Here is a 14,789-nt window from a genome sequence, read left to right as displayed (position 1 = left end):
TTTTATCATTAACGCAATATCAACTGTCGCAAAAAAGGCTGCAACATATTGCAAAAGACACTGAGATTTGTGTGTTAGTTGAAAGAAAATATGAGTACAAAACTGCACTTTATAATGTAGTTGTCGTTCTATTTTTTTTAGTGGTGCCTTTTGTATATTCAGTTCAATGTTCATTTTGTTCATAAAAGAAGGTTGGTAATGATTTACCTTGTTTCAACAAGCCATTTCTTGTATATTAGCAGAATAATGAAAGCAGCAAAGTTGCAGAACTGAGTACACTTCAAACAGTAATATTATTATTGTGATATTTTCCTCATATTCCGCAAGCCTAGTGTTGAGTTCAGTGACACACACAAAGTGACTTTTCTGGATAGTCTGACATCTTCAAAACTTGTTATATGAATATTCAGTTAATTTTTTCCATCATTGATGAATCTGCTGACTATTTATCCAACTAATTGATTAGGTCTAGTCAGTAAGTAGTGACCAATGTCCTTCACAACACCCTAAAGCCCGATGGGATGTCCTGCTTGTTTTTCTCTGACCAACAGTCTAAAACCCAAAGATATTCAGGATACAGTAATGTACAAAAACAAAAAAAGAAATCCTAAAATCCTAAATTGTTAAGCTCGCAGTAAAACATATTTCCCTATTCTGCTTGAGAAACAATTAACTGCAGTAAAAATGGCCTTGAATCCATTATGAAAATAGTAGTCGATTGACTATTGGATAAACTGACTGTTGACTGGATACAAATAAGGGAAGAAGTTTGCGTCTCTACGTAACTGTTTCAAATGATCACACATGTATAACACTTCCCCTCTGATATAATCACATTTGATCATACTAGGTTGAGTTTTGTGGTCAAATGAATTACATTTTGAAATCCTTGGGAGTTTCTGACATGAAGGAGTTTGGCGCTCATGCTATGTCCTTCGATGGGCTCCTAATAACTTAATCAGAATGTGCTGGTTAAAAAAAAAAAGTGGCACACATCTTCACTGTAGTTTAGAGAATAAATATGCAAGAATCACCCTTTATACAGTATATAGTCACCTTTTCATATAGTGATGTGTAAAATAAAATACTTCTATACATAACTGCCTTCTAATGATAGGGCCAAAGTATCGGACATGTTTCTGCACTGAAGTATGTACCACTCAGGTCTCTCAGATCAGAGCAGAAACCCCTTTTTAGAAAACCCACTATCCGCACCAAACAGGGTGAAGCAGCACTCAGCCATTATACGGTTCACCTCTGGAACCAACTTCCAGAAGGGATCCAAAATGCCCCAACTACTCAGTTTTAAATCAAGACTAAAGACAAATGTTTTTTCAGATGCTTTCTGATACTGCTTCACTGAAGCATTATTAATTATTGTGGTAGACAGATGATTTTGACTATTCTTTTCTTTATTTTATGTAATGCTTTTATCTTTTACTGTTTTTATGTCTGAATGTTGTCATGCTTTTAATTCTTACTGATTTCATAAACATGTACTGATCCTTGCTTTTGTTTTGTGTGAAGCACATTGTATTGCCACTGGTAATAAATGTGCTATATAAATAAACTTGCCCTGCCTAATGATAATGTATTTTACAGTAATGGATGTTAAGGCCAGGACAATATTGCTTTCAGATCGGAGTCCTGTTTGAAAGAACAGATGTCGGTTGAGCTGATTCATGTACAGTAAGGAAATCTGTGAGTAGATAAGGCTGTGTTTCACTCAGCACTTTTTGTTATCAGCTGGTTTCTCAAATCTGGGTTAGTCTTTCTGTGAATACATATTCTCCTCACTGATAGAAAGACCTGAGCACTGAATACTTAATGCCAAGTTGAAAGACTCTTACCTACCACTTTCTTGGCAGAGACTCTTAAAGTCCTTTATCCACACCCCGGGTACCCTGTAGAGTTCTAGCAAATATGGTCCGCTCCCCAAAATTGAATAAAAATGATGGAATACTTAGAATATGAAACAGGACAAGCCAAAAAAGAACTTTTAGAGTAAATGCCCCCAATGTTTTTTACATTCAAACGGTAGCACAAGTTCTTGATATAACACTTCCAACAAAGTTAGTCTGTGCTTTTTCTGGTGAGGGTAAAAATTGCAGTTGGCCACCATCGCAAGCGGCAGAATTAATCCGTGACATTTTATGAAGTAAGCAGAACTCTGCTGTGCACAAAAAATTGGCCGAAACCGTCTGCCACAACTCCAGAACTGTAAATACTGTTATCTCTGTCTTACACAACAGATGGAACATGATGCAGCTTAATAGAGCACTTCTTCTGCCATCTCGCTGATGAGTTCTGGACTTGATTATGCAATTGGCAAGGGATGCAGGGAACAGAGCTAGAGTAACTTGAGTTACTGCGTGCAAACGGAAAATATGAGATTACTTCAGGTCCGGAGGGACTTCCATTCTGGAGAAATTAGGGGGAGCATTGTATTTGAAGCTTGGGGACAGGGCGGGCTGCTTTGATAAGTTTGGGCCATTCACAGAGCTCTTATCCTGCAAGGACCATATCTCTGCCCCTGTGACAAGCCTCATACAGTCGGCAGCGGACACTTGGAACTGGAGAAATATCTTAAGCCAAAGACAGAGACAAGCAGGACCAGCAGCCTACATGGAATGAAAATATCCTCAGTAGCAGCATACTAATTAAGGGCCTCTAGGTATGGAAACAGCTCGTGAGGCATGAAGTGCTCAGTTATTTACATTAAATTGGTGCTACCCTAACAGCACATGGTGCCGCAAGGGCTACATGTTGGGGCTGTGCAATGAATTACTATTTTATTTTGATCACAATTGTGGCTCTTAATGATCACATAAACGGAGCAATAGATATTTTGCACATTACGTTTTGCCTTTAAACTCTCGTGATTTCAATATTGACCAAAAATATTTGGTAACCATCAATTGTTTCCATTACCGAGCAGCCCTACTACAAGTAAAACACTATTGCCCCTACAAATATTACTTTGTACGCAAAAAAAATGTAACTTTAGGGCTGTAACGTTATCATTTGAAATTTCAACAACCATTCTAACATTGTGGGGGGGATTATTCAGATTATTCTGATCATCACAGCAGTTAGGACTTTTATCATTGAAATAGATTTCCTATTGCTGAACAGTATAATGACTATCATCTGGGGATCGACCGATATGGATTTTTTAGTGCTGATGCTGATTCTTTTCATCAGCCTTACCCGATGACCGGTACAGGCTGCTGATTTCCTTGAGTCGACATTTGGAGCCTATACTGCTTTTGCTCCCTCAATTCACGTCATAAAAATGACACAATGATAACAAATGTTACATGTCTCAATTTAAAAAAGGAACATTTATTGAACTTAAAAAAACAATATTTAACAAATAGTAAAAACAGGTGAGGTAGAACAAGGACAAAAAGAATTAAGTGCTGAAAATACTGAAAATAAATATATAAGCATAACTAAAATTCTGTAAATAAGTTCTTAAAGTAATTAAAATTATTACACTATTGCACACAGTTGCAACAAACAAGCCACATAATACACTGCACACTGCACACTGTAGTATAGTTAATTTTAAAAGTAACTATTATTTACAACTTAAAAGTAGCCATTGAAATAAAATGCTTGGTTTCAATTTTTCTACATAAAATAAAATGAGTACTTCTAAGGCAAATATGAAACCTAATATGCAAAGACAACACAGTAGTAAATGAAAATGTAAAAGAAGCTGGCAGATTTGTCGAACATAAATCAGCAGAGGAAAATAACGTAATATAAGATGCACATTAAGCAACAAATTGTTCAACAAGTTTCTGCTCTAAACGTTAACAGGTAAAAAATATTCAACCACGTATAAAACATATCTCTCAAAGTTTTAAAAGCTCTTCTTCAGTTGGTGCAGCATTCTCATGTTGCTGTGATGGGTGTGTCACACTGAGTAAGAAAGACACACACACACACACACACACACAAACTTCTGTTTGGTAGCTGACGCCGACTGAAAAACTCAACCACCATTGAACTGGATTGATAATGATACAGGTCAGCAAGCAGCTCTAAAAACAAGTAAGGCATACACAGTGCGCTTATGTGTGGTACATGATGAACGTTAACACAAATTAATATTCAGCTACGACCCACAAACTTGCTTAGCTATAGTTGCAAGCACATGTAGAGCAACGTGTTTCCATTTTCAAAGTGTATGGCAATATTTCAGCTAAGTCAAACAGTTTAAAACTTACAGTTGTCTTGAAGAGCGAGCTCCCAGCACTCTCTCTAGCAACACAGAGCTGCCTGTGTGGGCGCCTGTCTGTAAATAATAACGGGAAAATCGGCGATTGCAGCAGGTGCGCATTGGCCAATGCCGATACACGTAAAAATGCAAATATCGGCCCAATATTTCGTCCGGCCGATAAATTGGTCGATCACTACTATCATCTTTGGATGAATTTCCTGAAATTTGTGTAAACAACAATGCTTTCAAAATGTAGTCACTCCCTGCACCATATTCTGTTTGTTCAGTATGTGGATGCAGAGCAGCGTGGAGCCCACTCTGAATCTTTCAGGACCTCTGGCCCAGTTTGCACGTTGCAAGCTGGCAGTTTTTAATTGAATATTCCACAGCAGGAGGATAGCACCATGTTTGCATTGAATTAACAGCCTCAGCTGTCTTATCCACAAAGAAAAACAAGAAAAAAACATACATTATCTGCCCAGACTGAGCAGGTGGGGGGGATGTCTTATTTCAGACATAGTGCCCTATTGTTAATTCCTACATTTCCATCTCATCAACAGAACAGAGGCCTATTTTTAGCCATGCTTAGATTTTGCCCCGAGTGAGAGCAGTTCCTGGGTTAGAATGCCCAGAAGTGAACAGAAATAAGCTTTGGCGTAGGATCAAAGGCAGCAATATCGTTTTGTTGGGGAAACAGTGCTTGATAGCGATAATGATCTGTGGATCTGCGGCTGGCCGACATTCTGAGCCACACACTGAGGTGGAGGCACAGCCACGGCCCTGAACCTGTCAGAGGCCGAGAGCTGACTGGGGATTTGACCCACAGATGTAGTGAACTTGCAAGTGAACTGGAAGAGGGCAGACGGGGAAGCTCCAACAAACCCGTTTGCATTCCAACGTGCAGTGGTAGGCTGCTGAGCGGCGTTGTGGCTAAGAGGTGTTTGCAGAGCTCTGTCTTTGTTTTGCTGCAGCTCCCACTGGAATCCAGAGGGTGGAATGTAGGCCAGGACTAACACAGGCAGATCCCAGCTAACTAGCTAAAAAACTAACAGCACCTCGTTTGTAGATGCCACGGATCACATGCCTGTATTGATTATTATTATTTTTTTCTAATGCGGCGTGCACGTTGCCACTCATTAATGTAGCAACAATGAGCCGATGATGATGTAATTTCCCCACTCAGGTACAACACTTGATATGATGCCTTTTAATAGAGTTAAACTGTCAAACCTAGAATATTAGCACGAGTCAACGGTGTTCCTCTGCATGTAAATAAAACAGACGCAGTAGTTCACAATGAGAGGTAATCAAATCTATTATAACAGTGCTGGAAGAAAACTGTGTGCAGTCAGTTCTAGAGTCACCTGGATGAGCTTAATTGACCCAATCTAACAAAGGAAAAACAATAAACCATTAAAATCCAGACATGCATTGTGTATATATTTAAAGCTGTATTAATCAATATTTCTACAGTACATGAACAATGGATTAAATGTGTTTTAGGTTTTATGGCCCACAAGTTAGTTTTACTCCCACTGCTGAAAGACATGGTTATAATTTCTGAAGTAATGTTAGAATTGGTGCCGCACTTCAGATATCCTACAGGCTCATGCTTTCTAGTGAACATTTGAGCATTTTGAGTCAGATTCAATTTGACTTTCGTATTTAAGTTCATGGTTTAAATCAAGCAAGCAATCTCAGAATAAGAGCCAATAGATGGGAGAAATGTACTGTGCAACAACAATTTGAGTTTCTCAGAGCAGTTGAAAGCACCATTAGTTTAACGAGGTGCATGTGAAGGCACCACAGACCCCCTGTTGGAGCCCACACGCTTTACCTTTTATAGTTTGTTTCCCTAACTCACTCACGGAGGAGGCAGAATGTTGCCACATGGTGACATCAGGGAAGCAGGAAACAAGATTTTCCAGTTCTGTTGTTCCTCTGTCATCTCCCACTGGAATAGTGCAGCTGCAAGCTTTAAATGTTACCCTGTGTCTTTAGCTGCATGCTACACGCATGCATGTTATTGTTGACATGAGCAAGTAGGCGGAGCTGGAGAGAGAAAAAAAACACACTGGGAGAATTGCTGATCCTGCGTTTTGATTTCGAAAACGAAACCAGATTTCCATTAATTTTCAATATAAAATTAAATCTGTGACACCCCTAGTAGTTTTAGGATTCATCATCATGTCACAGTCCCTTTATGACTCTATCTGTACCTGTTTTCTGTTCAAATCCCCGTTCAAAAAGTCATACCACAAAACTAATTATTAATTGCTTTAATTAGTTTCTCCATCTGTTGGTTCATTGCTCTTTGCTTGCATCTCCTAAGCGATTCTACCACCGTCCATGCAACACCTTCACCATATTGCACGGGACACATTCTCCACCTGGCACAAAGCTTGCCCTGGGCTTGGCTTGTTGATGTAATGTGGAGTCTGTGAAATTCCCATGTTGAACATGCTGCTCCAGTATTTATACTGCATTCATATTTCAAATGACACAAAGATGAGCATTTTCCTTCTCCACCTCATATGCTGAGGGCCTGCCTTGAGCTGTCTGCTAGGACGGCTATTCAAAAGAAGACTCCCAATTAAAGCGGCCAGCCAGTGCAGCTTAAATAATGCAAACTCTACTTGTTTGGGTGTAGGAGTATGCTTAAAGCTGATATTTCACATCTCTGGTAACATAATTTAGAGATGTGTGTTGCTGGGTCTTTGGCATGGCTGGGTAGTTTTTCTGATACAGGTGCCAAGCCAGGAGTCCATATTAATTCTACATTATTTTAAGAAAAACATTTTTTATTCTTGATGTCATGGACAAGTGCTACCTACTCTGCCTACAATCCTAAGTGTACCAACGACATCATCTCAGTATGGTGGAGCTACTGCTATAAAACAGCTAGTGCCAGCTGCTACCACTGAAGACTACGATTGTTTATGTACACAGGCTTGTACCTCTTTGCCTTTTTCTAAATGTTCTTTTGGACTGAATCAAATGCGTTACGGTCACAGTTCATCTAGTAGCTGGTTGGCTTGGTTTCAGACGTAAAACACTTTTTATAAGCATTTAATGAAATGTAATTGGAGATATTGAATGGGGAAAAACACCAGAGCAACCAGAGCCTTTTAAAAAGTGGGCGGTCGCTGCTGAGCTCCTTTGCCATTGACGTAGGTTCTGGCGTTACGACTGGATTTCCCCGGGCGCCGAACTATGGCTGCCCACTACTCCTAATCAGTTGGCACTGGTTAAAGGATACATTCCCTGATGGGTAAATGTGCTTGGCAAATATACATATCATATATATATATATACACAGTATATTAACAGTGCTTTTTTGACACCTTATTCTGAGGTATTGTTTATAAAAAACATTTTTTAATTTAACAAAGAAAGCCAAAATTCTCAAATGTTAGTCTAAACTCAAGTAGCCATACAATAACATAAAAATTACAATTTGCGTAAGCAAGACTACAAATTGATTTTTAAATGCCAGCTTTACTACTTGACATTTTTTGATCATTGGTGCTTCAAACGCATTTAATTTGGTAACAGGATAGGATGGATATTGAAAGGAGCCAATGGCATCTTCCCATCAACAATCTAGCCTCTGCCTTAGCTTTCCCTGCATCGCTTACATGGTAGATCCAATAATCCTCATTTTATTAGATGATAACTGGCTCTGCAGTGCTGCTCAAGACAGGACGCAGACGGACTAGGATTACACTGGATTGGTTTGAATAGCAGTAGAAACCCCCAGACTGTATCACCCTGTTTACTGTGCTTGAGGCTGTGAGACAAAGGGAGATAGGGATGGAAAGGACAGAGAGGGTACGAGCGGGTTGGCAGGGCTATATAGAAAATAAGTCTCTTTCCCCAGGGAAAGGTTATTTCTAAGGGGATTTTACCAAGTCAGTTACAAAAGGGAAAATACAATGAGGAGGAGAACAAAAAATGGAATAGTGGAATGGGAGTTAAAATGGATAAAAAAATGTAGTCATGGGAGTGCTGTAAAAAATGCGTTTGTGACAGATAGAAAAGTTCAGATGTCTTAAAAGAAAATGTAGGAACTCCCAGGCTACCTTCTGCTTTCATACCATACACCTCAATCATTTTCAATAACTAAAACATAGGTGAAAAGCTAGAAGGAGTCTCATCCATGATTAAGTCATTGTAACTACTGCCGCGATGAAAGACAAATGTAATCTCCTACTTCCTCAAAAGAAAGTCATTGCTTGTTAAGTTTTGCCACTATGGAAGCCTTTTAAACACATTCTGCGCTCCGCACATTACCATCCTTTAGTGCTTTTTTGTTTCCAATTCAGTAGAGAATGAGAAGTATTCTAAGCCCAGTTTCTTATTTTCTAGTTAATATTTGACTCTGGAGCTGGTTTTTACTTGAAGGGGTCCTTTCTGTGGCCCTGCCTTGATCCCCCCGCGACAGCCACCGCTTCCCTTTCCCTCTTCTTTATTTATGTCGTTTTGTGTGGTTGGCACCTCTATAAGAGTGGATTGCACTGGATTAGCTTCTCCGCCTTCCCAACTGATCCGATCCATTTTGTGTAATCCAACTCAATTTAATTATGTTTATCGTTCCACCTCGCTGCTGCCGAGGAGCAGCAGCAGCAAACCTCTACCAAGATAAGCCCAGGGACCTTGTGCCTTTTTGCTGGCAGAGTGTCTGCCTGAGCCTGTTGCTTTATAAACAGATGGTGTAAGTCACCTACACTCTCAGTAAATACTGTGTTCTGTACAATATTATGATTCAGAGCCCCCCTCAAACATCACTGAGACATGGCAAGGAAATAGCCAAGGTCGAAAATCTTAACCTCCCATTTTCTTTTTGTCATGTACAGTTCAGCGCGCTCTCCATCCCTCGCCCCCTCTGATGTTGGGAGAATTAATGTGCCTGCTATGTATACTAGGCCTACACGACATATCTGACATTGCGTTATTTTTTATACTTGCGAGATATATTGCAATATGAAAAAAGAAAATCATTTTTAAAACAGTACATAAATATCTCTATTTGGAAATAATAAATCATTCTTGACTAATGTGATTTTGTAGGGGAGTGCATCTACAAAGAAGATACAAATTAAATAGCATATTTTCTAATGTGAACCTTTCTTTGTGGAACTTTAATGCTTGACAAACACCAAAGCAAGTAACCCCTGTGACTGACGTTACTCTTCTGAAGTGGTTTTGGTGAGGGACATTAGGTAGAAATATGCTGGTTGACTAGCATGACACCATTGTATTCATACATCACTATCAGTCCAGGCTAAAGTGTATGACAATGACTGCATGTTGCTTCCTCTAAATATAAGGTTGCGTCCGACTAGCGGGGTCAGCTCGTTAGTTTGATAAATTGATCAGACCTGCATGTCTAGCAACAAACTCTGTGTATCCAAGAACAGTTCAATCAGTGTAAATGATGTTAGATCAGACACAGACTTTGTTGGAAGTTGCACATGCTCAGTAGTTACGGAAGCTCACATCAGCTAGATAACTCTTTCTCCAACTTTGGTCAGTCCAGGGCAAGATTAGCTGGGAGACGTCTTCTAAACGAGGGCCACTTGTGGAGAACCTGCAGAACAGGGACATGGAAGTAGTTCTTTTGGAGATTTTGGTGTACTACTGTGTGTTGAAGCAGTGTTTTGCCAGTGAGAACAAGCTAGCATTCTAGCGCCAGCATACTAGCTTTAGCATGTGCTAGTTAGCCACCTCGTCTCGGCTAGTGACGTAGAAAGCTGTGCAGATTTTGAACAGCTCACCCGGAGACTGAAGGCTGAGGACCTTCAGAAACTGTGTCTCACTCAAAACAGCATGGATAGTTTTTTTTTCCAAGTTTGTAGTCATGTGGAAGCACCAGAGACACACAATAACACCCCAAATCCCAGAAAAAGGGTTTTCTTCATAATATGGGCACTTCAAAAGCATAATTAGGACGTAAGTGCCTCTTCTAAGATTTATCGTATTTTCTTGGGTCAAATGGCCTTTTGAATGGGGGTGCTAGGGGCTCTATTATGATCATATCAAAATCATTTATTTAAAACACTACAAACACTGAAAACACTGAAGCTTTGCTCAAAGTGTCACCAGTGGCTTCCAGGGGGCGGCCTCTAGTCCACCCAGTAGAAGCGTTCGCCCCATGTTGGCTGAGTCCTGCAGACCCGAATACCTCATATATAAGGTGTACCGTGTACAGTCATTGAAAATAAGTTATTTTTTATGTTCTTCACAGAAAATGAGCCAAGGCCAATTAGAAGAAATAATAAATAGCATAATTTTTCTTTTAGCAAACATTGAAAACGGGTTCCACAGACCCGAACACCATAAAAGTGTTAATCACGTTAAGACTTAATGGAAAGGTACAAAACCTCATTTCAAAATGTCATCATTCTTCCATTAGTAACCATTAACAACATGAATCTTCTTTGGTGCATTAAAGATTAACTGAAATCACATATAGTCAACCCTTTTTTTCTCGTCAAAAATGATGACAACGTGTTTTTAAACGCACTAATAATAGTTTGTTATTGTTGAAGGGAAGAAAAAAGGTCGGCTGGCGGGCTTTCTGTGTGCCAGTAAACAAAGATGTGCTGTTGTCAGCCCGTTCTCACTCGGAACTCGTCACCCGTTAGAATCATCTGTATGAGACCCACCAGGGTCTCAACTGCTCGACCCTGGCGCACTGAGATTAAGTTGTATGAAGAGCAACAAGTCTATCAAATGAAATAAGAAGCAACAAAAGGAGTTAGAACCAGGAAATCGCTGTCCATGTCCCGTGTGAAACCAAAAGTCAAAGTACTTCACTTACGTCACTTACCATACTTAACTAATGTCACATATGTAAGTAACATAACAAAACTCTCTTTTTCCTAAACCTAACCAAGTAGTTTTGCTGCCTGAACGTACCCTGCACATTGAAAAATGGCGCCATACGGTTACCCAGAGCATTACAAACACGACGCTAAGGTGTCCTTACCAAATGTCTAGCACTAAATGGCATACTGCTTGTGGTGCTCAAAGTGCCAAAAATACATATATATATATATACAGAACAACATATAAATACATTTTGAAACCCAATAGCAATGCGTCTTTGCAGAAATCATGATCCGGATACTGTAATCCACAGATAATCCACAGACGTGGTTGTGAGCAGTTTCATGTAGGACCTATTTTCTTTCTACCTAACTACACCTATCAACCGTATCACTGTGCAGAAGGAAGCATAGTCATGGATGAGAGGCTTGTGCTCGTGACCGCTAGTAGTATTGGTTAGCTACAGTATTACAGGGTTTCTCCCAGTAAAGTTTTTCAGCCCGGTGGCAAGTGTCTTTTTTCTTCAATGGGGGCCCGCCTGAGGCCAGTCACAGGGTCATGGCAATCTTAAACCCAATATTTTCTGTGATAGGAATTGAATAAACTAAAGCCAGATTACACAGGGCCCTATATCAAGTCAGTGCTAAAATTAAATGGAGATTAAAAAATATGACTGTCAAAGTTTCCAACCAAGCCACCCCACTGTAACTGTAGTTTAAAGAATGTTTTAAAAATACATTAAAACATTTTCATTTCCAGTGGCTAAGGCCTGGTGGAGGGCAACTCAGGCTCGGTGGGTCCAGGCTTGCAGTACACTGGGGGAAACCTTAGTTTAAGCTTCCTTCTGCCCGGTGATACCGTTGGCTGTAACAGACACAAAAAAAAGCAATTTAATTTCACTTTAAGTATTGAATGTCGCGCTCACCTTTTGAAAACAGAAAAAGAAGCAGAGGCTTTGGTGGTGGTGGGCATGAATCTTTAATGAGCGAGAGGTGGTGGGATATCAGTAAATGAAAGTTAAGTGCATTTTCTAGGTTTGTGGAGCAGGAAAAGTTATCTTGTAATGCACCGAGAGAGGAGGAGAGAGGGATGCTCATTTAGCACCAGTGCCAAGAGACCCCTCCTCGTGTCCTGCTGGGCGGCGGGCTTGGCTGTGTCCCCCGTCTCTATTTTAAGAGCCTTATATTAAAGCAGAATTGTGTTCTGAGTTTTTCGGGACATCTCCCTCTGTTTCTTGTGCCCTTTTCCTCTATTATATGGCATGCCAACAAAGTCATTTGAAAGTAGGATATACTCAGTGGTGTTCTCAGGTACCGTACTTCAGTACAAAACTTGTACTTTACTTGAGTCTTTTCTTTTAATTGCACTTTCTAATTCTACTCCATTACATTTTAGAGAGAAACAGTATATTGTCTTTTTTACTCCAATACAATAATCTGAAAGCTTTAGTTACTTTACAAATATTCAAATATGTTTGCAGACAAAACACATAAAATGTGATGTTTTATTATAAATTAAACTACCTAACAATATAACGGCCTACAAGTCCAGCTGAAATGATTAGACCATTAAACACACAGCAGTTTCCACTTTCTAAAATGCAAGGATTTTTCTGCATTGACTACTTTTACTTTTAATACTTTAAGTACAGTTTTTGGATGATACTGACATGCTATTACTTAAGTAACATATAAAATGCAGGACTTTTATTTGTAACAAAGTTTTTTTTAACAGTGTGGTATTTCGATCAGGAGAGACTAGTTTTAGAGATGCGACAGTTATACAATCATGATAAAATATCCATTTATTAGGATAACAGCTGAATTCATTTAGGAGTGCATCTTCCTGAAAGAATTTACGCTGCGCTACATTAGTATCTGAGTACTGCTTCCACCACTGGATACTCTGCAAACTCCAGTATGTAATGTGTGCTAAGAGTGGCTGTTTTTGAACCCACTGACTTACTGAATGATCTCATCGCCTTATTTCCATTTTTACAGCACAGCGACCAGATGCCATCATGTAGTGTATATATTGTTTTTTGTCAGCCTGTTAACATGTCAATGCTGCTGCAATTGGCTGTAAAACATTCATTAAGTCTTACAGGCAAACCATAAACAAGGGGTCAACTCAGAATATACAACCCTCATAACAAGCAGAATTATCCACGCTTTCCTTGGTGATAAAAATCATACTGTGTTGCTGCTGTCTGTCTAACACTCCAACCGATGGCTCATATGTGCACCTTCACAGTGCCATTTGGCAGCACGTCTTGTTAAGGTTTGACCCAGGATTTGTTAGGTTGAAGTACAACCTGAAAGTGGATCCCTGTCTGTCTGCTTGTTAAACCTCTGTCTCGTTCTGCAGCCATCATTAGTCCACAGAAAGCTATTTTTTGGATTTCCTCGACAAAACAAAGGCCTTGCAGCGTACTGTGAGGAGTGCGTGGCAACATATTTTAATTATACCAACCTTATATTTTAATGAGACAGCTGTTCTACAAGCAGAAGCTATCTGGGCAGAGTTGTGGAGTTATAGTTTTTGTTGCTCCATACTGAAGAAAACAGCATTTTTTATAAATAGAAACTACAAATGAACAATACTTAAAAAAATATAATTATTCCATGTTGTGTATGATTATGCTAGTTAGCAGAGCACTTTTCCTTTTCCTTCCTTTTTTCTTAGAAATACTGGTAATGCTGGTATTAAACGACAACGAATGGCGCAGCGTTGTTTTCATCAAAATCCTAAAACTCATAATGACGAATGGGAATAAATTGGGTAAAATAGACACTAACATAAACACTATTTGGTGCAATTTCAACTTGTTTTTTAAAGGGAACCACCTTTTTTCAGACAAATGCTGTACAAGCGATGAAACCATGAAACGAGCTCAGCAGAAGAGTTGGATGATGAGGCTGGCATTATTCGATACTTTCCTCAATGTCAGTGACTCCATTCAAAAGAAGGAAAGAAAAACCCACCAGATGTGAGTCTGTCTCAATCATTTTCAACTTCCCTACCTTGTCTGTGGCACTCAGCCCCAAGCTCATTGGTTCCTGGACCTACCGAACCCATACTATAAATCTGTTAAAACAGGTCCCAAATATATCATTTGTATCTTTAAAAAGGGCTCATTAATTACCTTAAAAAGTTTTTCAAAAGCAGGACTAACACAGGGGTAATTAATGCATTTGTTAGGGATTATTTTCAATTTTTGGATTAATACAAACGTGGTGCACTAGTGAGCATTTGGGGCAGCAGCACGGTGTATTTAAGGTTGACTTAAAATAAACTACAGTGTGCGTGTGTATGCTAATGAAGCAACATATCCCCCGAAACAACATGTGCACCGTGCACAGTGGCTCTGTCAATGGCATACAGTAAATAGCCGCAGCTATTTACTGTATGAGGCAGCTCATTCGTTAGTGACGGGATCACAAGTATCACAGCTCAATCCTTTTCTGTCATACGTAATGCATCTCTGGGAAAGGTGATTGTAATTACAGCGAGCGTGCAGTCCACACAGTCGACGCCTCCTGAGCTGGCGCGTCGATGGGAGGCTGCATGAGGTGAATGGATAGAAATCAAGTTTATAGATCTGTGGTTCGCACACGCCCGCCCGCCCCTCCACCGGAGGGCTGAGGTTTTAATTGCTGTTGGACCAGGGTTCTGTGTGAAGATGGGCCGCGCTGATATGAGAAGTGTGGGGGGGTAAGGAATGCTT

At 39.8% G+C, this 14,789-nt stretch overlaps 1 protein-coding gene and 1 long non-coding RNA gene across 4 annotated transcripts in view; one reads left to right on the top strand and one right to left on the bottom strand.

Moving 5' to 3' along the window:
* khdrbs3 (KH domain containing, RNA binding, signal transduction associated 3) overlaps window positions 1–14,789 on the top strand; it is a 136,430-nt gene that overhangs the window by 2,025 nt on the left and 119,616 nt on the right. The window lies entirely within an intron of this gene.
* The window catches only part of LOC116701554 (uncharacterized), a 16,621-nt gene continuing 1,909 nt past the window's right edge, over window positions 78–14,789 (bottom strand). Inside the window, exons 2-3 of the long non-coding RNA XR_004334941.1 lie at window positions 363–366; window positions 78–207 (exon numbers count right to left, since the gene is read on the bottom strand). This is a non-coding gene — a long non-coding RNA (uncharacterized LOC116701554). The remainder of the gene's footprint in view (window positions 208–362; window positions 367–14,789) is intronic.

This window comes from Etheostoma spectabile, chromosome 14 (assembly GCF_008692095.1).
Source record: "Etheostoma spectabile isolate EspeVRDwgs_2016 chromosome 14, UIUC_Espe_1.0, whole genome shotgun sequence".
Lineage (NCBI taxonomy): Eukaryota > Metazoa > Chordata > Actinopteri > Perciformes > Percidae > Etheostoma > Etheostoma spectabile.
This window is presented reverse-complemented; position numbering and strand designations above follow the sequence as displayed.